Genomic DNA, 24,459 nt, shown 5'->3' with positions numbered 1-24,459 from the left:
GGGTCCTCTAGGCGTTCATACTTTGATGAAAGCCAGGCAGGGAATCATCATGTGGATTAGCTGTAGCATTCTTAGAGGAACGTGGAGACAAACACCTGAAATTCCCTGGAGTGTTTGTTATGGAGTGAAAAAAAATGATCTTCCATCACTTAATAAAAGCAATACGTATGAATGTAGCAGTGCTTTATATAATATATATATAGGCTCTAACGAACGAGCTGTTTGTCTATGTCCATCTATCTTGCTCACACGAGCCTGAGCCTGCTGTTTGGCCTCTGACCACCTTTTACTGTATACAGAGGTGTCTGAAATAAACATATACACTTTCTTAACCCATTTTGTTGCATCAAACAAGCATTTTGTCATAATTAAATTACAATTCTTTCAGTGTTTTTTTAGAATATTAATATGAAACTCCTGCTGAGTTGGTGATGTTCAGCGTCATGACATGCAGTGTGATGATGCTGAACGCCAATAATATCTCTATGAGAAGCATTGATTTGAAAGAGAGTGGCAATGTCCACTGTTCTTCTCTATGTGAGAACTTGGCCACACATGACTGGGTGGTGCAGCTGCAGCGAGGAGCGAGTCCCGGCACTGTTTTACTGTTCAGTTCTGGTTTTACTTTTGTTTTTATTTATTTATTTTTACTGTCCCCCCTTTTTTTTTTTTTTTTTAAACAGGAGAGCGATACTGAATCTAAATCATTAAAATAATAGGTCTAACTTTATAAATAATATATTTTGTTTATTACACTAAATGGGGAAAAGCCTGGTGTGTGTGTGAGGAATCAAGTGTGTCCTTAGTATTTATATGTATTTAATATTTTTATTATATTCTGTAAATGTTCTATTTGCAGAAGATGGAAATTTCACAGAGACTGTGTTCTGCATCTTCTTCATTAAAATAAATCATTTAAAAAAAGTTATTTTCTTGGTAATAAATGAGTTACTGACCCTAAAGGTTGAAAGTAGGAATAAGAGATGCATGACTTATTAATATGCAATTAACCCAGCATCTACAGTTAACCTGTGCAGTACCACACCGAACAGATACTGATAACTGTCAGCTCACTGTCCTCTGGCTGACTGAGAGTGATCAGACAACAACAGTCCTAAACATACCCACTTAGAATGGGACCCATTCTGAACAGGTGTGTTTTGTCTCTCTATTGTATGGACATTAGGTCTTTGTTTTTTCCATATATCTATGTCTGCCAGTCTGTTTTATCTCTGAATATGTGTGATTGTTTCAATTTTTGTGTAATCGGCACATATGGTTTCTTTCCTTTTGTCATTAAGTGACTGCAGTGATGCCTGGCCTCATGCCTGGGCAGTTGGTGCACAGGTGAGGGATAAGTGTAATCCTGTGCAGTTACCCCAGTGGAGGCTATAAAGTCTTGGATCAGCCTGGAATGGCTGTTTTAAGTGAAAAAAAATGAAAATATTGAGTAACCGGTGATGCATTTCCATCTTCACAGTTAATGACTTTCTACTCGTAATGTCACATTGTATGAAGATTACGTTCCAGATTATATAGTTTAAGATTGCTGCAATCTCTATAATAAACAGCAAGTCTTGGACAATTGTCATGGGATTGCAATTTAAGCCAAAATTTCCAAATAGGAAATAGGGGATTTCCCCAACTCCGTTCAGTTTCCAGTTCAGTTGTTTTAGTCTAAAATTAGCAAATTCCTATTGCCAGTTCTGATTGCCATTCCTAGGTTTAGCAAATTGTGTGTATGCACAGTAAGAAAATCACTAATTTGTTGTAAAAGCATAAATCAGTTGGGAGATCCTGTTCCAGCTTTGTTTAATATTGGGAATACAAGTCCTGAATTAGGATAAGGTGTGCAGTGCGAGCTGTGTGTACAGCAAGCAATGATCTAGGATAGAACATGCGCAGTGACCACCAATAACAACAGAACATGAAGTGCATGCACTGCTTTGTGAGAGCTAGAGTTACTGTTTCATGGAGTATGTAGTGGGAGTTTTGCTCTGAAATAGCATGTGGTGTGCAGTCTGTACTTTGCGTATGAGCTGTGCTCTGGGGTAGCTTGTGTCGCGCTGTGGGATGGGATGGGACGTGACGCGCTCTGGGAAGGGGCGAACCGTGCTTTGGCATGGCTTGTGATGTGCTCTGGAGTAGCTTTTGACCCGCTGTGGGATAGCATGTACCGTGCTCTGGGGTAGTGTGTGCAGTGCGAGCTGTGCACTGGGATGGCGTGTGCCGTGCTCTGGGGCAGTGTGAGCTGTGCACTAGGATGGCGTGTGAGCTGTGCACTGGGATGGCGTGTGCCGTGCTCTGGGGTAGTGCGAGCTGTGCACTGGGATGGCGTGTGCCATACTCTGGGGCAGTGTGAGCTGTGCACTGGGATGACGTGTGCCGTGCTCTGGGGCAGTGTGAGCTGTGCACTGGGATGGCGTGTGCCGTGCTCTGGGGCAGTGTGAGCTGTGCACTGGGATGGCTTGTGCCGTGCTCTGGGGCAGTGTGAGCTGTGCACTGGGATGGCTTGTGCCGTGCTCTGGGGCAGTGCAAGCTGTGCACTAGGATGGCGTGTGCCGTGCTCTGGGGCAGTGCGAGCTGTGCACTAGGATGGCGTGTGCCGTGCTCTGGGGCAGTGCAAGCTGTGCACTAGGATGGCGTGTGCCGTGCTCTGGGGCAGTGCGAGCTGTGCACTAGGATGGCGTGTGCCGTGCTCTGGGGCAGTGCGAGCTGTGCACTAGGATGGCGTGTGCCGTGCTCTGGGGCAGTGCGAGCTGTGCACTGGGATGGCGTGTGCCGTGCTCTGGGGTAACAAGTGCTGTGCTCTATGATAGCATGCTCCGTTGCAATTCACAACTTTAATTTGAAGTCTGGGAAAGTGTCGGTTCCCTTGGATCATAACGGAGATGTGCCTGCCATGTAAACTGACAGTGGGCTTATTCTTCTGGCTTTATAGCTCTTGTTCTGTTAATACCTGTTACACAGACCGTATTTGTGTTGTATTCACGCAAAAAATAAAATACGCCATATTGCTGAGAAGGTCCTGTGTTTAATGGATAATTATTTCCCAGAATAGACATTTCCTGAATGAAGTCTTCGGTATCCTATTATGTGAGTTCAGGGAATGGATTAAATAATTCAGCAATTGTAAGTATGGTGTTTAAATTTCTAAGGTTTTTCTGAATGGAGAGTTCGAAGCTGGGTTTAGCATTAAATTTGTTTTGAAACCTGACCGCTAAAATAAACAAGAAACGGATGGCTGGTTAGTGCGGGGATCTTTTCTCAATTTAAACTCATAAACAAGTAGCAGCCATGGACACCTCTACCAGTGTACAGTGCTTTATAAATTAATGCTAATAAACTGGGCTGTTTTCTCAAATATATATAGAACTCTGGATGGTTTTTGTTTATTTTTCTTTTCAGCAACTGGGGTGTAATATGCCAACTGGATTTCTTCTGTTGAATTCTTCAGATTTATAAAAGAAAACTGCTAAAGCAGAGAGCTCTATTTCATCAGAATCCTGAAACGCCCCCTGGTACTGCTGTTTGCCATCAATGTTGCACTAAACCTTGCAGCTTCCCGTAGCCTGAACACCCAACCCTGCAGCTTCCCGTAGCCTGAACTCCCAACCTTGCAGCTTCCCGTAGCCTGAACACCCAACCCTGCAGCTTCCCGTAGCCTGAACTCCCAACCCTGCAGCTTCCCGTAGCCTGAACTCCCAACCCTGCAGCTTCCCGTAGCCTGAACTCCCAACCCTGCAGCTTCCCGTAGCCTGAACACCTAACCCTGCAGCTTCCTGTAGCCTGAACACCCAAACCTGCAGCTTCCCGTAGCCTGAACACCCAAACCTGCAGCTTCCCGTAGCCTGAACACCCAAACCTGCAGCTTCCCGTAGCCTGAACACCCAAACCTGCAGCTTCCCGTAGCCTGAACACCCAAACCTGTAGCTTCCCGTAGCCTGAACACCCAAACCTGCAGCTTCCCGTAGCCTGAACACCCAAACCTGCAGCTTCCCGTAGCCTGAACACCCAACCCTGCAGCTTCCCGTAGCCTGAACACCCAACCCTGCAGCTTCCCGTAGCCTGAACACCCAACCCTGCAGCTTCCCGTAGCCTGAACACCCAACCCTGCAGCTTCCTGTAGCCTGAACACCCAACCCTGCAGCTTCCCGTAGCCTGAACCCCCAACCCTGCAGCTTCCCGTAGCCTGAACACCCAACCCTGCAGCTTCCCGTAGCCTGAACACCCAACCCTGCAGCTTCCCGTAGCCTGAACACCCAACCCTGCAGCTTCCCGTAGCCTGAACACCCAACCCTGCAGCTTCCCGTAGCCTGAACACCCAACCCTGCAGATTCCCGTAGCCTGAACACCCAACCCTGCAGCTTCCCGTAGCCTGAACACCCAACCCTGCAGCTTCCCGTATCCTGAACTCCCAACCCTGCAGCTTCCCGTAGCCTGAACACCCAACCCTGCAGCTTCCCGTAGCCTGAACACTCAACCCTGCAGCTTCCCGTAGCCTGAACACCCAACCCTGCAGCTTCCCGTAGCCTGAACACCCAACCCTGCAGCTTCCCGTAGCCTGAACACCCAACCCTGCAGCTTCCCGTAGCCTGAACACCCAACCCTGCAGCTTCCCGTAGCCTGAACACCCAACCCTGCCGCTTCCTGTAGCCTGAACACCCAACCCTGCAGCTTCCCGTAGCCTGAACACCCAATCCCGCAGCTTCCGGTAGCCTGAACACCCAATCCCGCAGCTTCCGGTAGCCTGAGCACCCAATCCCGCAGCTTCCGGTAGCCTGAACACCCAACCCCGCAGCTTCCGGTAGCCTGAACACCCAACCCCGCAGCTTCCGGTAGCCTGAACACCCAACCCCGCAGCTTCCCTTAGCCGGAACACCCAACCCTGCAGCTTCCCGTAGCTCTACAAAGATTAAACCCTGCATCTCTCCATAGATTGAGTATTGAATCTTGCAGCTCCCATAGATTGACTACAGATCTCTGCAGGTCTCCTGGGTATAGTGTTTGTGCGGAGCTCAGTAATATTATGCTATTTAAAGGGGGTTTGAAGTGAGAGTTCCAAATATTTCTCTTGTTTTGTAGATTTTTGCCTCAATACAATTTACTGGCTTCTTGTCTTCCTCTAAGCCATTTTAGTTCTCAAGAGAATGTTACCCTGAGTTGTGGTTGGTATATGATCCGTATGTACTAGTGCAATTCCTATACCATCTTCTGTTCCACATTTAAAAAAATAATAATTTTCAATCCTTATTAGCTTTTTATTTGTTTAAATATGCCCAGACCCTTACTGCGTAGGCCAGGATGGTAACCCTATAGTGTCATAATGAGACCCACCTTCCACCGCTGTCTCTCCAGTGCTCCTGGAAATGGGACTGCTTTGAATACAGAATATACCTGTGGGCTTAATTGCATTATCTTTACATTACATTTCTTATTTGTTGCACTTCTGTGATTTTGTTTTAATTTTCTCTACCTGACATATTGTGAAAGATCTGCACTATTACTGCTGTAGCGAACAGAACCTCGACACAGGCTTTTGGAGGGGCATGCTTGCAAGCCTCCTGCCAAAAGACTATGGGCCAGGTCAGCGACTGTAATGACCCATGTTTTATTCCCCCTGTTTCCCCTGGTTCGGCACTTTCCATAGAACTGAACGCTGGCTCCCTGGCAGCCATTCGCATGGACCAAAACCGCGAATAGACTTCAGGGGGATTTAGCCGCAAATGCCCTGGAACTATTTTCGACATTAAAACTTTGCGGTTCCCGGTCGATCCCCAGCGGCACTTAGCCACGATGCTATGGAACGGTTTTGGGTGTGGGACCATGCGTGCGGCCGGCCAAAACTAGGACTTTCAGGAAATTCATGAACCCCTGAACCGATCTTGGTGATGTTGTTCACCCTGATTGGGGCTATCAGGGGATGTAACTTTTGTGGGGGTTTTGTATGTTTTAAAAGTATTTTGGGTTTGTTATAAAAATGTGTGTTTTTGTGTATGGAGATAATTGAGTTAATACAGTACTTGACTCCATTATCTCCCAGGTACAGACGAAGGATTGACCTGACCTAGTTTGTATGGGAGTGTCTGAGAGCCAATGTGATTGTTTATTTGTTTCTACTGTGGTTTACTCTCAGGTCCAGGGGAGAGTGCCCCTTGCATGGGGCCTGTCATAAAAGATCAGGTGTGGTCCCATCAAAATGAGTTCCCTTCACCCTCAACACGAAGCCTCGTCTTGTGATTGTAGGAAACCGCTATAATCCCTGCTCCTGGGATTATTTGTTGGGTTGCTATAATCACTAGCTACACTGCTATACTGTAACACCCTTACTATACTCTTAATATACCTTGTAAATACCAACATTTACTGTATCTACCGTCAAAACCCCTCAAACTCAGCAGACATGCACTGTGCCTAGGGAGGAAATCCACTTTTGCATGAGGTCATCTCAGTTTGTACAAGTTTGACATAATCTGTTGTCCGGTTTCAAGCTCTGAATCTGTGACAAAGTACTGGGGCTGGAAGATTCATGCAAGACTATCTTTGGAAATCTAGTGCAGCTGGCAGGTATGAGCTACTCGTGAAATGGGAGCTCTGGATGAAAAGTGCAGAAAGTTTAGCAATTTTAACAAGATTCCTGGTGTAAGGGCAGCTCCAGACACGTGTAATATGCGCTGAATAAAACTTTGCTCCAACCTTTTAGCTCGTATTACCGTTATTAAGAAAAATTTACTCAGCATGGGGGAAATTTCATTTCATACAATGGGGGGGAATGTGAACACGTTTCACAGCACCTGCCTTCTCCCGAAAGCACAGAACAAAGGGGATTTGTAATGTCCACATTTAGACATTGTATTCACCTTTTTCAGTTGGCTTTGTGTAATCATGACAAGTAGACTGAGCCCGAGTGGAGATATGACACTGTACGTGGGGAAGGTTGAGACGGCGAGCTGTACACTGGGCTATTATAACAGTTTGCAAACCTTGGATAAACTCAGCCAGTGGTTTTATAACTGGTTATTCAATCCCGGCCCTTGTTCACAGCTCCCAGCCAGGAACACTGAGACCTGTTGCCAATTTGAGTCAATGCAGCAACTGTGCTCGCCGGGCCTAGCTATGGAGCCAGAGCTTTTCCTGTGGGCTGCTTTCCACCACGTCTAGGACTGGCTCGGTGACAGTAGGCCTTTGTTGTAAAAGCCTAGCCCGGTGCTCCCTCCCTTGCAAAAATGTCTGACAGCTACACAAATATGGGAAAATGGACTTGGTGTGACTGCCCCATCCAGGGCACAGGGAACGTAAAGAAAGGGGCGAACAAAAGATCAGCAGCGAAAATTATGTGACTCTTCCCTCTTCCCAATGTGACCTCATTCACAAATCCTTCAATTCCACCAGCCCACGGCGCTCCGTCATACACAAATATTGTTGCAGCTATTCGACAATCGCCATTATATATCGCCTGTGTTTGAATTACACCAAAAGCACAAAGCCCTAGAATATACATATCTACACACAAACATATGGTGGCATAAGACACTCATATCTATCAAACATTTATTTCTTAAACAAATAATATATTTGTCAGTTTATTTTATTTGTCATAGAAATAGTTGTTGCTTTTTTTAATTCGGGGGACAAAGTTGATATGAGACCATTATTTTTTTGGTCTATAATGTGCATTAAAAGAGTACATAACTGATCTTTAACCTTCGTATCTTATAGGATACAGATGGAACATGGGTTTGAGATGTATCTGTTAACCTGTTAGGGGTGGACTTTCATTTGTTTAGTCTTATCGGATGATCCTGAATACTTACATGTACGTATTCCCCGATGACAAAATGTGTACAGTGCTCAACGTATCCAGAGGTTAATTCATTCTTTCAGGGAATTGTAACCTCTTAATAGCTGAGGTTTATTACATTCTATTACTACTTGGTTAAATATTTTACATTAAATAGCCAGTGTATATTAACAATATTGTGTTATATCCATCCCTGCATTACATTCAAATTGTGTCACAATCCTTCTGTGAAACACATACATATATAAGTGTAAGTATATAATTATAGTTGTGTGTTGTTTCTGATCACGTTTAGTGTAGTGTTGTGCTAAGATGTAAGCTTTGTATGTTGTGTGAATGATTTTGGTATGGCGTCTGAAGGGATCTAGATAAAGCCAGGAGAAATCTCTTCACATTTCAGATTTACTTGCTTTCACATGTGGCCACTGTGCATCCTAACATCACTGAAGTTCTCAATGTCTGCTTACTGTACCCTCACTACATGGGTAAATAATAGCAATATATATGATATTTCATCATTTTGTAAAATTATTTCTGTTCCCCTTTCAACCTATCTGTTTTTATTTATATCACTTGACTTGCGTGAACATTTAGCAGAAAACCTCTTTTAAGTATTTTTAGTTTGTGTTTTGATTTTTCTTTACATAATTTTAAGTGGGACTGTAAGCACCATTAACATTCTAGCCCAGTGTAGTGCTTAGGGTCACAGGAATCTCCTGACTGAAACCCTTGATTGTGAAGGGGTTTACCTGGGTGTCAGTGATTTGCAAAAGAAGAAGTAGGAATTTCGGCTATATCTATGAAGTGGGGCTGTACAGTGCACACTATGGGGACCCAGCTAAACTCGAAAATGGTTTGATTCCTAACAGTTAGATGGCACTAGGGAACTACTGTAACCATAGCCGCTACAACGGGCTTTCATAACATAAAGTTTAACGTGATTTAATTTGTCTTCCATCCCCAAGTTACAAACTTCAAATTCTTTACTGCTACCTTTTATGTAAAATTCCATTACCTTCTCCATCTCACTGAGTGCAGTGTGTATAGATTGTAAGCTCATGGGCCACCTTGCTGAATGGTGTGCAATTAGATTGCAAGGCCAAGGGCCACATCGCTCAGTGCAATATGTGTAGACTTTATAGTCACTGGCCAGCTCACCGAATGCAGTGTATATTGATTATAAACTCATGGGCCATCTCACTGAATGCAGTGTGTATAGATTGTAAGCTGATGGACCATCTCACTGAATGCAGTGTGTATAGATTGTAAGCTCATGGACCATCTCACTGAATGCAGGGTATTTAGATTGTAAGCTCATTGGCCATCTCACTGAATGCAGGGTATTTAGAGTGTAAGCTGATGGGCCATCTCACTGAATGCAGTGTATATAGATTATAAGCTGATGGACCATCTCGCTGAATGCAGTGTATATAGATTTTAAGCTGATGGACCATCTCGCTGAATGCAGTGTATATAGATTTTAAGCTGATGGACCATCTCGCTGAATGCAGTGTATATAGATTGTAAGCTGATGGACCATCTCGCTGAATGCAGTGTATATAGATTGTAAGATGATGGGCCATCTTGCTGAATGCAGTGTATATAGATTGTAACCTGATGGACCATCTCACTGAATGCAGTGTATATAGATTGTAAGATGATGGGCCATCTTGCTGAATGCAGTGTATATAGATTGTAACCTGATGGACCATCTCGCTGAATGCAGTGTATATAGATTGTAAGATGATGGACCATCTCGCTGAATGCAGTGTATATAGATTTTAAGCTGATGGACCATCTCACTGAATGCAGTGTATATAGATTGTAACCTGATGAACCATCTCGCTGAATGCAGTGTATATAGATTGTAAGCTGATGGACCATCTCGCTGAATGCAGTGTATATAGATTGTAACCTGATGGACCATCTCGCTGAATGCAGTGTATATAGATTTTAAGCTGATGGACCATCTCGCTGAATGCAGTGTATATAGATTGTAACCTGATGGACCATCTCGCTGAATGCAGTGTATATAGATTGTAACCTGATGGACCATCTCGCTGAATGCAGTGTATATAGATTGTAACCTGATGGACCATCTCGCTGAATGCAGTGTATATAGATTGTAACCTGATGGACCATCTCGCTGAATGCAGTGTATATAGATTGTAAGATGATGGGCCATCTTGCTGAATGCAGTGTATATAGATTGTAACCTGATGGACCATCTCGCTGAATGCAGTGTATATAGATTGTAACCTGATGGACCATCTCGCTGAATGCAGTGTATATAGATTTTAAGCTGATGGACCATCTCGCTGAATGCAGTGTATATAGATTGTAACCTGATGGACCATCTCGCTGAATGCAGTGTATATAGATTGTAACCTGATGGACCATCTCGCTGAATGCAGTGTATATAGATTGTAAGATGATGGGCCATCTTGCTGAATGCAGTGTATATAGATTGTAACCTGATGGACCATCTTGCTGAATGCAGTGTATATAGATTGTAACCTGATGGACCATCTCGCTGAATGCAGTGTATATAGATTGTAACCTGATGGACCATCTCGCTGAATGCAGTGTATATTGATTGTAAGCTGATGGACCATCTTGCTGAATGCAGTGCATATTTATTGTAAACTCATGGTAGATGGCATTGTTGTTCTTGTAACTGTCATTGCTTGTTGTCTATATTGTTTTATGTGTTGATATGTTGATTTCCTGCAGCCTTATAACCTAATAAATCATGCAATTAGTCTGTTTTTCATAGGAGAAATATTCTGCAGCTCAGTACACTGCGAGGGAATTATAAATAAAATGGGCAGCACTAACCATTCCATGTAATTATATGTTATGTGGGTTCAGTTTAAAAGACCTTACGTTCTAAAGAGACCCTTTGTGACGTCCCATAGAACAGCAATTAAATGACACGTGTTAAAGCAAATAAAGCCGCTCTCCCCCTTAATGTTACCTCTCCCTAGACCCTCTGCCCCTCCAAATGACTTGTAGATTCAGCTGTGTCACCAATCTCTGTTTACCACAAAGTAGTTCACACAGTGTAAAGCCAGGCAGGCTGAGAGAGAGAGTAATACAGAATCTTTGATCCCTGTGTAATTGGCTATAAATGGAGATCTATCTCCTTATAGGTTTGCATTGTATTCTGTGCTTTGCTCACTACTCCGGTTTGTACTAGCTTGATGCATTGTTAGATTTAAAATAAGATAATCAAAGCTATAGTAAATGGTGTGACCTATGGAAGCAGGAAGCCTGCTTTTGCACATATCACACACGCACATTACCTGACACTATATGTTCCATGGATGTATATGGTCAGCACTTACGGTGCTGAGAGCTCAGTAATTGTATTAAAGCTGCAGTGAGGGAGCTGTGAGCTTGTGCCATACTGTTAATAAATACCAATAATAAGTCCTGGGAGTTCCTTAGTGACCCTGAGAGAGGAGCACTGCCATAGCATTTGTTCTTGCTCTTCACTTGTCAGCGGAGCTTGCTTAAAAGCCTGTGCTATTGTTCAGGCGTCTAATAGCACCTGTTGGGAGGATAGCAAGGCAGCTGTCAGAGGACAGGGTTAAAGAAGCCTGGCGTAATTAAGGACATAATATGTACTGTTCTGTCTGCAGCTGCACTGGGACATTATAGGTTCAGCAGGGAGAAGGTAAAATCGCACCCCCCCTCTTGTCTCCCCTCCCCCTTTTCCACTAAACCATTGACTCCTCTTCCTGAAGCCTGCTGACAAGAACACATTGTGAGCTAAATCCAATGCTACGAGAATGTCAGACGACAGGAGCCCCTGGCCGCTGTGCGTCATTCTCCGGGAAAAGCACTGTGTCCCGGCTGCGGAGGAACTGACACCCTTTAACGAGAGTAAAGATTTCTTCTCTTTGTCTGTAAATTGTTCTGCCCCCCTGACAGTAAGCGAATATATTTAAGTTTGTTTTTTTTCCCTATTTTGCTTTTTTTCTCGTGCTGATTATGGCTTTGACTGTGCTCAGTTTAGCAGATGACATCTTGGGAAACATGGTCTTGTGACTGGGAGTTTGGGTACAGCATGGCGCTCGTCACTTGGCATCAGTGTGCTCAGCATTTTTAGAAGGAAGCTCAGGTTGTTTTTGGTGAGAAGGGACTCTCTTGGTTTTTTATGGGGCTGTTTTTCTCGTTTCACTGGAATCTCCGTTTAAGTTTTACAAAGCTAATGATTTTTCAGTTGTTTAGCTGTGTTTAAACGTTATAGGTATTTGAATCCACATGGGTGTGATTTGCAGATGACAGCTGTCAACTGCCAACTGGGAAACACTTGTTCTGACCTGGATACGGCAGCTGCTAGAATTCTGTTACTATGATATATAATGACTTTTCCAAGTAGATATTTAGGATAGTGATATAGTTATTGATGTGTAGGTGTTGATTAGGCAGTAACGTGGGGCAAGAGAACATTTCTCTCTTTTTATTTTAAAGGTTGTGTGTGTATGTGTGTGTGTGTGTTTTACTGATTTAATTATGTGTAAAATGAGATTCACTTATATTACTAATCAACAGTTTATTTTGATTCTCTCACAATGCAACCTTTACTGTGTGACTTTAAATCGCGGAAGAAGAAGCAAAACATGTTTAAAAAATCCAGAATCCATTTTTGGAAAGTGTGGTTTGGCAGTTTTTATAAATTTGCTTTACGAGGACTAGTGGAGCTATGTTGGCCTGTTAGCATGAGTGAACAACTAGCTTTGTATAGAAGGAGTTGTACCCTGTTAATGCTGTCACTGTTTCTGAATGAAGACTGTATTTTATTTTACATGCAGAGCCTGTGCCGGATTCCTGGCGCTTGGCATGTGGCGGAGAATCGCAGAATGTTGGCATAAGAGGCAGGTCACATTGCTCTGCATGAAGGAATCAATCTTTCGAGTGTTTGGCATGCAGCGCAGTGTGAGAGGCAGGGTGCGAGAGGGGGCATGCATGTGGAGCCAGGATGTCACTTTAACAATAGCTGGCATGATTGGAGCGCCACTCACTAGTGGGTACTGCCTGTGGCACTGATGCGAGGAAGCATATGTGTGTAAAAGAAACTTGGGTGAAACAAGGAAGTATGCAGTGTAAATACATCATGAAATGAGGCGATGTAACCCTCTGTGTTCCCACTCAGTCAGCTCCGAGCTCTGTTTGAAATCTGTTAAACGTGTGATTGATCCATGAGTTTACCCAACGTATCGGGACACATTTAACTGCTTCTTTCAAACTGATTCGAAATGCACTGCCGCTTTCACACCTCTATTGGGAGTTAGCTTTGCCATCTGATTTTTATTATAAATCTGTGTTCTCTCTCTCTGTATATAATATCTTTCAAAGTAAACAGAATCAATAGACAACTAGTGATGGTACATTTTCTGCTAGTGTAATGATACAGTTGGTCCTCAGAACTGCACCTACCATAGCCTTTTCAAATGTCGCCTCTGACACTGCGGCATGGGGTGGGGGCTTTGATATATGTTGCCCGATGCCATCTGTAAGGTGACTTGGAAGGTTTTTAAACAAACCAATAGCTAAAAGTTAACTACGGTTCTCCCTCCAAATTTTGTTCTTTTTTTTTTTTAAATTAATTTTATTTCATCTTTGCATGTAGACAAATGAAATTCCAGGCTGTCAAAGCCTGGCATGCAATGTAAATCGATGATTTCCCATGATGCTGTGAGCACACACGCTTATGTATGGCTTTAATGAAATCTCGTCTGACTGCATGAGTGCGCACAGGGCATTATGGGAAAAACATGGTGATGTGTTTGCAGACTAAAATGGCTTTTTTTTTTTTTTTTTATTCTTCATATTTTCTGCCACTTTCTGTTCCCTTCTTGTATCCTTGTCCTTGTTTTACCTTAGCAACCTTGTAAGCCATTACTTGTCATTGCAGAGTTATAATCACCAGTACATAGGAAATCTTTCTACAAACTTTGTTGTAGATTCCTAGGGCAGCTTCCTGGTGGAGATGATATGGACTGATATAATGCTCAAGCTCAAAGAAGTATAAACTAGAATTAAAATAAAGAATGGAGTTGGTGCTTTCAGATGGTGAATGGGCATACTGACATTTTCTACCATTAGAATCAATTTTCTATAAGCGATTGTCTGTCTGTCTGTATCCCACGTATCATATGGTACTTGCATTAGAATTTTAGTGTTTTGAACAACATGTAAGGATCAGTGTCTGAATAAAACCTATAGAAGGTCATCCCTCTGCCTCAAAAACTCGACATGGATATATATATAGCTTGTGATGTAAAAATAGTTATTTAGTGAGGAAAAAGGCCCTGTAAGCAGAGTGAGGAATACGGCCGTTTACGCAGAGTGAGGAATACGGCCGTTTACGCAGAGTGAGGAATACGCCCGCTTACGCAGAGATTGGAAAACGGACGTTTACGCAGAGCAAGGAATACGGCCTTTTACACAGAGCGAGGAATGCGGCCGTTTACGCAGAGTGAGGAATATGGCCGTTTACACAGAGTGAGGAATACGGCAGTTTACGCAGAGTGAGGAATACGGCCGTTTACGCAGAGTGAGGAATACGGCAGTTTACGCAGAGTGAGGAATACGGCCGTTTACGCAGAGTGAGGAATACGCCCGCTTACGCAGAGATTGGAAAACGGCCGTTTACACAGAGTGAGGAATGTGCCCGTTTATACAGAGAGAGGAAAGCGGCCGTTTACGCAGAGAGAGGAAAGCGTCCGTTTACGCAGAGAGAGGAAAGCGGGCGTTTACGCAGAGAGAGGAATGCGGCGGTTTACGCAGAGAGAGGAATGTGGCGGTTTACGCAGAGAGAGGAATGTGGCGGTTTACGCAGAGAGAGGAATGCGGCGGTTTACGCAGAGAGAGGAAAGCGGGCGTTTACGCAGAGAGAGGAATGCGGCGGTTTACGCAGAGAGAGGATTGCGGCGGTTTACACAGAGAAAGGAATGCGGCGGTTTACGCAGAGAGAGGAATGCGGCGGTTTACGCAGAGAGAGGAATGCGGCGGTTTACGCAGAGAGAGGAATGCGGCGGTTTACGCAGAGAGAGGAATGCGGCGGTTTACGCAGAGAGAGGAGTGCGGCCGTTTACGCAGAGAGTGGAATATGCTCGTTTACGCAGAGAGAGGAATACACCCGTTTATGCAGAGTTTTTTTGTGTAAACATATTCTGTAGGTTCTACTTTTATTAATGAATCAAACTTTCTATTTTTATTTCCACTTTGCTATTTGAAAACGGTTTTATTTTACCACCCCAGCTTTCTCTGTTAACACTAGAAGTGCAAGCAGTGGCATATCTTTGATTCTAAGGTATAGAAGCTCTCTCGCTTTACCGGCTCCTAGATGATTCAAGTAGCGTTTTGTTATTGTGGGTGTTAGTTTTTTGTGGTGAGGTTTTTGGACTCTACTGAAATAATTGAGTTGTACAAGCACCATAGATGACTGTTTTTTTTTAAAGTCATTCAGCCGTTTTTCGGAGGTCCTTTCTGCTGTGCACAGTAAAGCTCCATTTCTACAGCCCCCACTTAAAAGCATTGTGACATTTTATAGGAAGATCTGGAGTGACTCTCGAAAAAGCTTCAGAAATCTGATCACTAGGGCTTTAACCGTGGAAGTTAGACACAAGTCTTCTGTTTCTTTACGAGCTCACTACAGCGAATATTTTGTCTAGCTGCAGGGGAAAAAGCTTTGTCAGAGACTCCTCTGACAATAGACTTAAAAGTAAAATGCTTTGCTCCTGGTGCCTGGAGGCTTTAGCAGCTATTGTTAGTTTACATTGAATTGCTATTTCTGCATTCCTGCTCTGCATAGGTTTGTGAGGCTCTAATGACTGACAGCCTCTGCTGCAAGAAGCGGTTTTACTGGCCTTTAGTTAGATCCCCACAATGACAGAAAGGAGGAGGAAAGTCATTATATTGTCTTTTTTTTTTTTGAACATGTGATATGCATACGGAACAGAAAAACATACAGTATGTTCCATAAAAAGATTCAATTTTCCACTCACTGGAGTCTTTGTAATGTAAGACCCCAGGGCTCGGTGACCATTTTTAAATTCCAAAGCTGCCGTAAAATAGGAAGCATGTCCAATCTTCCACTTAAACCTTGTTAGTAACTCGAGTTCCCAAAGAAACGCTGGATGTTGTGGACCCAAGTCAATTTCTAAACAGTAGGAACAAGCCTTTCGCTCTTTTAAACCTTTAAGTCTAGCAAACAGCCAGTATGTATTGAACACAGTGACACGCGTATAACCTGACACCATGCCAGCATACAAGCTCCTCATTGCTAATGTAAAAAATGTGATTAGAAAGTAGATCTGCTTGCGTTTTAAGGGACCAAAAAGTAGCTTATGAGCTGCCTTAACTCCTGCCTCGCCATTTAGGGCTGCTGACTTGCTAAGGGGGTTATGTTTTAGAAGAAATATGGAGCGATTAACTTCCAGCATAATCATGGCTCTGCCCGCCTTGCTTTTTATTCTGTGGGAAAATTAACCAGGTTCTAATAATTGTTTGTCCTTCAGAGCAGACTGTTCCTTTGATAAGTTAACAGGCGGTCTCTTCATGCTCCCAGTATGGGGTAACCAATAGCCAAACAATCCCACATCCTTATAAACAAGAGTGCGGGGGCAAGAGCTGTATACTTTCTTAAAAGGGAATAATAAACGGTGGCATTGTTACTGAGCAGAATCATATTGGGGCCACTTCTGCCTCGTTTCCACTGAGCGGATCGGTTCGGGTTGGTACAGTTTGGAAGGTTTAGAATGGACCAGCCCATTCTGGTGAGCGTTTCCACTGCAAGTCAGACCTTCAGGGCCATGCAGGGTTTAGAAAAAATGCTCTTCCTGTCCACCAATCAATGGATTGTATAGTAGATCCGCCCTAACCGAACCGTTCCATTTTCTATGGCCCTACATCTGAAGCAGGGCCCTGAATGGATCGGTACGGTTCGCTTGTATGGACCACTTTCATAATGGAAACACCCAAAATAGCGAACCGTACCGAACTGAACCGAACCGATCCGCTCAGTGGAAACGAGGCATTCTTTTACTTTCCATTTTCTTACTCCGTACTATAGTCATAATCGCGCAATTGAAAGGCGCAGTAATTGTATGGCCGTCTCAGTGCTGACATGACTATACAATTACATTGTTCAATTCCCTCAATTGTCCTCGATATTTGAATAGCATTTGTATGAGCAGTTACATGAAAATTCTGCAGCGCAGGTCAGTGTGCGAGAATTGAATGTCAAAATAGCAGGCCATTGGCAAAATCCAAGATGACGATGGAAAATATCTTTCACTGCCATCCATTCCTGTCACTTGTTAAAACATATTTATTTTATTATTTACTTTGGTTTCATTCTCCAGGCTAGTCCCACAGTAATGGTATTAGCACAGGATATGGCTGTGGAGTGAACATATACTGGAGCAGTTCACTGTTCTGACATTCAATGTGCTAATCTTTAGTGGGTTTATGTGGCTTGTGAAGGGATATTTTTGTGGCCAAGGTTTTAGGTTGCAGAGTCAACTTATCTCAAGATTGTTGCATCCTCTTAGATTCTTTTAGTACCACAAATAGCCTGCAATGAGTTCACCATGTCCCGATTTAGCCCTGTGATCATGTCTCTCCCCACAAATAGTTAACAAAGTAAACTCGATATTTTTGACATGATTAACGAGGGGATCAAATGTAAAATAACTGACTTCCCCACTTGCTATGCTGTATGTGAAGGTCCATCAGAAAACTGCATTTTATTTGGAGTATTTATCACTGCGCAGGTGGCCTGTGCGCTAAACCAAGTAGAAGATACATTCTGATTAATCTGTAGCATTGTTTAATGCTACCTAATATTAATGAACAGCCAGCAAAACAAAGAAAACTACATTTAGCTATCCTTATGTACGCAGAACCTGCTTTATAGAAATTAATATAGTGAGCTATTCTTGTAACTGCCAGTGAATTTCAGATCAAGGCTTTTTGAGGAAGTAATTACTACTTTGTGCAAATATGTTTCTAAAGGTATCAGACGTATAGAGATGCTACAATTGTTCAGAGTAAAATTTGGCCATTATTTGTAAAACATTTGAACTTGGATTATTTGCCAAACTTTCATCTGAAAGAATGCAGATAACATTTGTGTCATTAACAATTGCTACAAAGCATTTACCAAAACAGTAATCAATCTACCCTATACTTCCCACTGTGAGGAGCTGCACAGCCAAATTCATTATTAATGGACCTTAATAAAACCGCCGTTAGTGTCCTAACGTGCAAAGGTATATGTGGTGTTAACGGTAACGACCCGGCCTGGAGTTTGTGGGTAGGATTAGTACTGCAAAAAATGCAGATATATTTGCTGATTATTATATGGTAGGGTCACTACTGCTTCTAATGAAATAATAATCCAGCATTAATCAGGTACCAGGACACTGCCAGTAATGGGATTATTATATGGTAGGGTCACTACTGCTTCTAATGAAATAATAATCCAGCATTAATCAGGTACCAGGACACTGCCAGTAATGGGATTATTATATGGTAGGATCGGTACTGCTTCTAATGAAATAATAATCCAGCATTAATCAGGTACCAGGACACTGCCAGTAATGGGATTATTATATGGTAGGGTCGGTACTGCTTCTAATGAAATAATAATCCAGCATTAATCAGGTACCGGGACACTGCCAGTAATGGGATTATTATATGGTAGGGTCGGTACTGCTTCTAATGAAATAATAATCCAGCATTAATCAGGTACCGGGACACTGCCAGTAATGGGATTATTATAGGGTAGGGTCGGTACTGCTTCTAATGAAATAATAATCCAGCATTAATCAGGTACCAGGACACTGCCAGTAATGGGATTATTATATGGTAGGGTCGGTACTGCTTCTAATGAAATAATAATCCAGCATTAATCAGGTACCGGGACACTGCCAGTAATGGGATTATTATATGGTAGGGTCGGTACTGCTTCTAATGAAATAATCAGGTACAAGGACACTGCCAGTAATGGGATTATTATATGGCAGGGTCACTACTGCTTCTAATGAAATAATAATCCAGCATTAATCAGGTACCAGGACACTGCCAGTAATGGGATTATTATATGGTAGGGTCGGTACTGCTTCTAATGAAATAATAATCCAGCATTAATCAGGTACCGGGACACTGCCAGTAATGGGATTATTATATGGTAGGGTCACTACTGCTTCTAATGAAATAATAATCCAGCATTAATCAGGTACCAGGACACTGCCAGTAATGGGATTATTATATGATAGGGTCACTACTGCTTCTAATGAAATAATAATCCAGCATTAATCAGGTACCGGGACACTGCCAGTAATGGGATTATTATAGGGTAGGGTCGGTACTGCTTCTAATGAAATAATAATCCAGGATTAATCAGGTACCAGGACACTGCCAGTAATGGGATTATTATATGGTAGGGTCAGTACTGCTTCTAATGAAATAATAATCCAGCATTAATCAGGTACCGGGACACTGCCAGTAATGGGATTATTATATGGTAGGGTCACTACTGCTTCTAATGAAATAATAATCCAGCATTAATCAGGTACCAGGACACTGCCAGTAATGGGATTATTATATGGTAGGGTCACTACTGCTTCTAATGAAATAATAATCCAGCATTAATCAGGTACCAGGACACTGCCAGTAATGGGATTATTATATGGTAGGGTCACTACTGCTTCTAATGAAATAATAATCCAGCATTAATCAGGTACCGGGACACTGCCAGTAATGGGATTATTATATTGTAGGGTCGGTACTGCTTCTAATGAAATAATAATCCAGCATTAATCCGGTACCAGTACACTGCCAGTAATGGGATTATTATAGGGTAGGGTCAGTACTGCTTCTAATGAAATAATAATCCAGCATTAATCAGGTACCAGGACACTGCCAGTAATGGGATTATTATATGGTAGGGTCAGTACTGCTTCTAATGAAATAATAATCCAGCATTAATCACGTACCGGGACACTGCCAGTAATGGGATTATTATATGGTAGGGTCGGTACTGCTTCTAATGAAATAATAATCCAGCATTAATCAGGTACCGGGACACTGCCAGTAATGGGATTATTATAGGGTAGGGTCGGTACTGCTTCTAATGAAATAATAATCCAGCATTAATCAGGTACCAGGACACTGCCAGTAATGGGATTATTATATGGTAGGGTCGGTACTGCTTCTAATGAAATAATAATCCAGCATTAATCAGGTACCGGGACACTGCCAGTAATGGGATTATTATATGGTAGGGTCGGTACTGCTTCTAATGAAATAATAATCCAGCATTAATCAGGTACCAGGACACTGCCAGTAATGGGATTATTATAGGGTAGGGTCACTACTGCTTCTAATGAAATAATAATCCAGCATTAATCAGGTACCAGGACACTGCCAGTAATGGGATTATTATATGGTAGGATCGGTACTGCTTCTAATGAAATAATAATCCAGCATTAATCAGGTACCAGGACACTGCCAGTAATGGGATTATTATATGGTAGGGTCGGTACTGCTTCTAATGAAATAATAATCCAGCATTAATCAGGTACCAGGACACTGCCAGTAATGGGATTATTATATGGTAGGGTCGGTACTGCTTCTAATGAAATAATAATCCAGCATTAATCAGGTACCAGGACACTGCCAGTAATGGGATTATTATATGGTAGGGTCAGTACTGCTTCTAATGAAATAATAATCCAGCATTAATCAGGTACCGGGACACTGCCAGTAATGGGATTATTATAGGGTAGGGTCGGTACTGCTTCTAATGAAATAATAATCCAGCATTAATCAGGTACCGGGACACTGCCAGTAATGGGATTATTATATGGTAGGGTCACTACTGCTTCTAATGAAATAATAATCCAGCATTAATCAGGTACCAGGACACTGCCAGTAATGGGATTATTATATGGTAGGGTCACTACTGCTTCTAATGAAATAATAATCCAGCATTAATCAGGTACCGGGACACTGCCAGTAATGGGATTATTATATGGTAGGGTCGGTACTGCTTCTAATGAAATAATAATCCAGCATTAATCAGGTACCAGGACACTGCCAGTAATGGGATTATTATATGGTAGGGTCAGTACTGCTTCTAATGAAATAATAATCCAGCATTAATCAGGTACCGGGACACTGCCAGTAATGGGATTATTATATGGTAGGGTCAGTACTGCTTCTAATGAAATAATAATCCAGCATTAATCAGGTACCAGGACACTGCCAGTAATGGGATTATTATATGGTAGGGTCAGTACTGCTTCTAATGAAATAATAATCCAGCATTAATCAGGTACCGGGACACTGCCAGTAATGGGATTATTATATGGTAGGGTCACTACTGCTTCTAATGAAATAATAATCCAGCATTAATCAGGTACCGGGACACTGCCAGTAATGGGATTATTATATGGTAGGGTCGGTACTGCTTCTAATGAAATAATAATCCAGCATTAATCAGGTACCAGGACACTGCCAGTAATGGGATTATTATATGGTAGGGTCACTACTGCTTCTAATGAAATAATAATCCAGCTTTAATCAGGTACCGGGACACTGCCAGTAATGGGATTATTATAGGGTAGGGTCACTACTGCTTCTAATGAAATAATAATCCAGCATTAATCAGGTACCAGGACACTGCCAGTAATGGGATTATTATATGGTAGGGTCGGTACTGCTTCTAATGAAATAATAATCCAGCATTAATCAGGTACCAGGACACTGCCAGTAATGGGATTATTATATGGTAGGGTCGGTACTGCTTCTAATGAAATAATAATCCAGCATTAATCAGGTACCAGGACACTGCCAGTAATGGGATTATTATATGGTAGGGTCACTACTGCTTCTAATGAAATAATAATCCAGCATTAATCAGGTACCGGGACACTGCCAGTAATGGGATTATTATATGGTAGGGTCGGTACTGCTTCTAATGAAAAAATAATCCAGCATTAATCAGGTACCAGGACACTGCCAGTAATGGGATTATTATATGGTAGGGTCGGTACTGCTTCTAATGAAATAATAATCCAGCATTAATCAGGTACCAGGACACTGCCAGTAATGGGATTATTATATGGTAGGGTCAGTACTGCTTCTAATGAAATAATAATCCAGCATTAATCAGGTACCAGGACACTGCCAGTAATGGGATTATTATATGGTAGGGTCAGTACTGCTTCTAATGAAATAATAATCCAGCATTAATCAGGTACCGGGACACTGCCAGTAATGGGATTATTATATGGTAGGGTCACTACTGCTTCTAATGAAATAATAATCCAGCATTAATCAGGTACCAGGACACTGCCAGTAATGGGATTATTATATGGTAGGGTCGGTACTGCTTCTAATGAAATAATAATCCAGCATTAATCAGGTACCAGGACACTGCCAGTAATGGGATTATTATATGGTAGGATCGGTACGGCTTCTAATGAAATAATAATCCAGCATTAATCAGGTACCAGGACACTGCCAGTAATGGGATTATTATATGGTAGGGTCAGTACTGCTTCTAATGAAATAATAATCCAGCATTAATCAGGTACCGGGACACTGCCAGTAATGGGATTATTATATGGTAGGGTCAGTACTGCTTCTAATGAAATAATAATCCAGCATTAATCAGGTACCAGGACACTGCCAGTAATGGGATTATTATATGGTAGGGTCACTACTGCTTCTAATGAAATAATAATCCAGCATTAATCAGGTACCGGGACACTGCCAGTAATGGGATTATTATATGGTAGGGTCACTACTGCTTCTAATGAAATAATAATCCAGCATTAATCAGGTACCAGGACACTGCCAGTAATGGGATTATTATATGGTAGGGTCGGTACTGCTTCTAATGAAATAATAATCCAGCATTAATCAGGTACCAGGACACTGCCAGTAATGGGATTATTATATGGTAGGGTCAGTACTGCTTCTAATGAAATAATAATCCAGCATTAATCAGGTACCAGGAAACTGCCAGTAATGGGATTATTATATGGTAGGGTCGGTACTGCTTCTAATGAAATAATAATCCAGCATTAATCAGGTACCGGGACACTGCCAGTAATGGGATTATTATATGGTAGGGTCGGTACTGCTTCTAATGAAATAATAATCCAGCATTAATCAGGTACCGGGACACTGCCAGTAATGGGATTATTATAGGGTAGGGTCAGTACTGCTTCTAATGAAATAATAATCCAGCATTAATCTGGTACCAGGACACTGCCAGTAATGGGATTATTATATGGTAGGGTCGGTACTGCTTCTAATGAAATAATAATCCAGCATTAATCAGGTACCAGGACACTGCCAGTAATGGGATTATTATAGGGTAGGGTCACTACTGCTTCTAATGAAATAATAATCCAGCATTAATCAGGTACCAGGACACTGCCAGTAATGGGATTATTATATGGTAGGGTCGGTACTGCTTCTAATGAAATAATAATCCAGCATTAATCAGGTACCAGGACACTGCCAGTAATGGGATTATTATATGGTAGGGTCACTACTGCTTCTAATGAAATAATAATCCAGCATTAATCAGGTACCGGGACACTGCCAGTAATGGGATTATTATATGGTAGGGTCGGTACTGCTTCTAATGAAATAATAATCCAGCATTAATCAGGTACCAGGACACTGCCAGTAATGGGATTATTATAGGGTAGGGTCACTACTGCTTCTAATGAAATAATAATCCAGCATTAATCAGGTACCAGGACACTGCCAGTAATGGGATTATTATAAGGTAGGGTCACTACTGCTTCTAATGAAATAATAATCCAGCATTAATCAGGTACCAGGACACTGCCAGTAATGGGATTATTATATGGTAGGGTCGGTACTGCTTCTAATGAAATAATAATCCAGCATTAATCAGGTACCAGGACACTGCCAGTAATGGGATTATTATATGGTAGGGTCACTACTGCTTCTAATGAAATAATAATCCAGCATTAATCAGGTACCAGGACACTGCCAGTAATGGGATTATTATATGGTAGGGTCACTACTGCTTCTAATGAAATAATAATCCAGCATTAATCAGGTACCAGGACACTGCCAGTAATGGGATTATTATATGGTAGGGTCACTACTGCTTCTAATGAAATAATAATCCAGCATTAATCAGGTACCAGGACACTGCCAGTAATGGGATTATTATATGGTAGGGTCACTACTGCTTCTAATGAAATAATAATCCAGCATTAATCAGGTACCAGGACACTGCCAGTAATGGGATTATTATATGGTAGGGTCACTACTGCTTCTAATGAAATAATAATCCAGCATTAATCAGGTACCAGGACACTGCCAGTAATGGGATTATTATATGGTAGGGTCGGTACTGCTTCTAATGAAATAATAATCCAGCATTAATCAGGTACCAGGACACTGCCAGTAATGGGATTATTATATGGTAGGGTCACTACTGCTTCTAATGAAATAATAATCCAGCATTAATCAGGTACCGGGACACTGCCAGTAATGGGATTATTATATGGTAGGGTCACTACTGCTTCTAATGAAATAATAATCCAGCATTAATCAGGTACCGGGACACTGCCAGTAATGGGATT

At 42.2% G+C, this 24,459-nt stretch overlaps 1 protein-coding gene across 2 annotated transcripts in view; it reads left to right on the top strand.

Annotated features, from left to right (window-relative positions):
• The window catches only part of SOX5 (SRY-box transcription factor 5), a 264,806-nt gene that overhangs the window by 108,535 nt on the left and 131,812 nt on the right, over positions 1-24,459 (top strand). Inside the window, exon 1 of one of the 2 annotated variants that reach the window (XM_063446674.1) lies at positions 11,645-11,736. The exons of the other annotated variant lie outside the window; for it this stretch is intronic. The gene's annotated coding sequence lies outside the window, so the exon portion shown is untranslated. Of the gene's footprint in view, positions 1-11,644; positions 11,737-24,459 lie in introns of those variants that run through there. 2 annotated transcript variants of the gene reach the window in all.

Source organism: Pelobates fuscus, chromosome 3 (genome assembly GCF_036172605.1).
Source record: "Pelobates fuscus isolate aPelFus1 chromosome 3, aPelFus1.pri, whole genome shotgun sequence".
Lineage (NCBI taxonomy): Eukaryota > Metazoa > Chordata > Amphibia > Anura > Pelobatidae > Pelobates > Pelobates fuscus.
The sequence above is the reverse complement of the archived record's forward strand: the minus strand, read 5'-3'. Positions and strand labels throughout refer to the sequence as shown.